Source organism: Natrix helvetica, assembly GCF_964273705.1.
Source record: "Natrix helvetica genome assembly, chromosome: 4".
In the NCBI taxonomy this organism is placed as follows: Eukaryota; Metazoa; Chordata; class Lepidosauria; order Squamata; family Natricidae; genus Natrix; species Natrix helvetica.
In genome coordinates this window covers 96,001,529-96,005,322 of record NC_138550.1, presented here as the reverse complement: position 1 = coordinate 96,005,322, position 3,794 = coordinate 96,001,529, and positions in this window count along the sequence as shown.

Genomic DNA, 3,794 nt, shown 5'->3' with positions numbered 1-3,794 from the left:
CTGGTTTGCTCCAAGCAAACCGGAAATGAGGTAAATATCGCGAGCCTGGAGAAGGGCGATAACTCCCGACGAATCGGAGATCCTCGGACGACTAAAAGGCTGGATGGGTGACTCTGCTTCCGGCTCTTTGTTGAGCTGGGTAAAGCGAGGCATGTCCGATGCAACAAAATACCTTGAGCAAGAATGAGCCTTTTTTTTTCCATTTCGCACATAATTATGAATGTTCTTGCCCCGGATATGGCAGAATGCAATAGGAATCAGGACAGGAATAGGAATGGGAAAGAAATAGGGATAGGAATCAGAACAGAATAGGATTTTTTAAATTATTTATTTGTCAAGCATGCATAAGATAACAGATACAAGTATAAACATGATTATGAATACGTGAAATGGATGGGAATACATGGGGACATTAGGACAGGGACGGTAGGCACTTCGGTGCGCATATGCACGCCTATTACAGGCCTCTTAGGAATGGGGTGAGGTCAACAATAGATAGTCTTAGGTTAAAGGTGTGGGGGTTTGGGGAAGAAACCACAGAGTCAGATAGTGCATTCCAGGCATTGACCACTCTGTTGCTGAAGTCGTATTTTCTGCAGTCAAGTTTGGAGCGGTTTACCTTAAGTGTATTGTGTGCTCGTTTATTGTTGTGGTTGAAGCTGAAGTCATGGACAGGTAGGTGGAACAACCTTAGAGGTCTTCTAGTCCAGCCCCTTGCTCAAACAGGAGACCCTGGCCTGTACCATTTCAGACAAGTGACTGTCCATCCTCTTCTTAAAAACCTCCAGTGGTGAAGCTGTAGAAAGTCAGCACCCACCCACTCTCCTTTTGGGGAGTATTAAAAAGGCAGGAAAGAATATTTCCCCTAAAGGAAAAAAATCTTAAGGGAGACAGAAACAAATCTCCCCCAAATAGAAACTGAGGAGGAGGCCAGCTTTTAGAAATGCAGATTTGGTAATCCATTCAGAAAGACTGGGTGCCTTTCCCCAAACGAAACTTCAAAACAAGGCATTGCTTTTCTTAAAACCTGTTTTAGGCATGTCTTTCTAGTTGCAAGATTTTTCTGAAGTAAAATGGTGGTTTACTTTTCTACATGGAAATCTCATTTTATTGCCTCACAGACAAAGTGATCAGTGCACTTAACAGCTGATACAATCAATACAATCATGAAGTACAAACCTCTTTGTACCAAAAATAAGAGTTCTGCAGGGTGGGAGGAGTAGGTTTCAAAAAAGTCAAAGGCTCAACCACACAATTGTGACTGCCTTCTTGTTCCTTCCTCCTTCCCCTCTCTACCAATATGCATGTCATTAACGTTAACAGAGTTGGAAGGGACCTTGCAGGTGATCTAGTCCTGATACCCCTTCTGAATGGCGGTAAAGGGATTACATAGTGGAAATTAGAGAACTGTTAAATCAATGTTTTTGTTTTCAGTCTAATCTTGCTTATATTCAGTCTGCCCACTTCATTCTTAAGAATGTAAATTAAGAATGTAAATTAAGCACAAACAAACTCCCCATTGAAATGACTACATTTCGTATGCAGCTAAAAGCAATCTTTCTTCAATAATCTGCATCACCAATTTTTTTTAAATAAAGTAAATTACCAAGTAATTTTAAATAAAGTAAATTACCAAGTAATAAAGTAAGTTACCAAGGGTAACTTCCTGTGCTCAAAATGTAGCTCCTATAAAGCCCTCCCTGATCAGTTCCCTTCATGTCAGAAAGAAGAAACACAAACTTTGCTATTTGCTTGGGAACCAAAACTGCTGAGAAATTTTGCAATGGGAAAGGAGGCACAGGAACTTCTGCTGCAGGAGAATCATAAGCAAAGATAGACTCACACAAACACTGAAAGGTGGAGCAAAACTACAAAAGGTTTAGTCTGTGTTGCGTGGCACTTTTGAATGGGCATAGGATGTTCTCTGGAAATACAGATGCAAAAAAAATCAAAATAGGTTTCTCATCTGGGCAACAATTCTACTTGGAAATTTCAGGCATTCCTTTCGAAGGGTATATATATATTTAAAAATGGATCATATTCCAAAGGATTTGGAAGAATTGAGAGATAAAGAAATAACATAACATAAATTGCATAACAGAAGGAAAGGAATTTTGTGCATTTATTCCCCCACATGCTAGCATCCCATTCTATTCAATGCAATGCCAACTCTGATAAATATTCCATAATTACCATATTCAGCAATATTCTATGTCTCTGCTTTTTCATAATTAGATTTTCTGTGATAAAGAAATTCTGACCCTCTGGGTATACCCTTGTTGGCACAAGGGATCAAATGACAAAACTTGCATTGCAACATTGTTATCTAATTCCCTTTTTGTAAATTCATTGTGCAATGTTTTATGTGTCTGTGGAAAGTTCTGTTTACATCATGACATTTCAATGTTTACGGAGATTCTCACTCATCCAGGTCATGGTTGTCCCAAACAGGTTTTTTCAAGTGGCAACTGGACTTTGTGGTTTTTCTTTGAAGATGTTTCATTTCTCATCAAAAAGTTTCTTCAGCTCTGACTAGGTGGTGGGGAATGGAAAGATTTATACTCCTTGCAGACAGCTGGTCAGGGATTTATTACTCCTTGTAGACAGGTCCTTGGCCAGCTGTCTGCAAGGAATATAAATCCTTCCATTCCCCACCATCCAGTCAGAGCTGAAGAAGCTTCTTGGATGAGAAGCGAAATGTCTTCCAAGAAAAACAAGGAAGTCCAGTTGCTTCTTGAAAGAGCACCTTTGGGAATGACATTTCAATGCACATTTTCTTATTCTCATGAAATTGCACTTAAGAGTAGAGCAGTGGTGGGTTGCAAGCGGTACACCCCAGTACAGGCGTTATGGAGCCTGCCCAGAACACTGGGTACCATTCCGGTACGGTGCTCCGGAGGGCCCACCCGCCTGCCCGAGCTCCTTACCTGCCCTTTAAAGCCTTTGGCGCTTCCCTGCATGCGCATGGTGCATAGAGCACCTGCGCGACGCTCTGCCGAGCAGATGGAGAGTCGCGGAGGCTTGCAGAGGTGTTGCTGGCAGGTACGATGCACGTGCGTGTTGCACACGTGTGTGTGCACACCACGTACATTCATGTGGAGGATGCTGGGCCCGTTGCAACCGGGACCCACCACTGGAGTGGAGACTTCTGAGCAATCTCACAGCGGGGAAAAATGATCATGGAGAATTAGTCTCCATCCTCTTTCTGCTGATTCAGTCACCACACTTGAGCCCTTGGCTACAACACACATTTACTCGGAGAAGGGCTGTCTATTTAATGGATAGTAATGGTTTTGTCTTTCTCATGATTTGCAAAACATTGCAGTTCAGTGCTAAAAAAAAATTCATCTGGATTTTCAGGCAGATCGATAATAATGTTGTGCAAAAAGAGATGGTTCCATCATTTCCTCCCCCAGCTTTGAGTCAACAGCTCTTTTATGAGCCACAAAGTCCTTAAGTGAAATTGGAGGGTTTTTTTTTTAAAGAAAATGGATTTTTTTTCCAGCCATCCTTTGATTTGCAAGTTTCATCAGGTAACTGAAGCATGTATTTCTATATGTCAAAGCTTCACCCCCACCATTGTTGAAAGCGTAGCTGATTTTGAGGAAAGACAGCCCTGGATAACACAACATATTTTATACTTCCTTTTCAACCCACACCTATCCAAGCAGCTTCTTCACAAGGTTTAGCTGAATATAGGCTGACAGACGGACAGACACACACACACATGCACTCACACACGGGATATGACTAGTGAAGATGTACAGAGAAGCCTGGGAATTTGATCGGAGTTC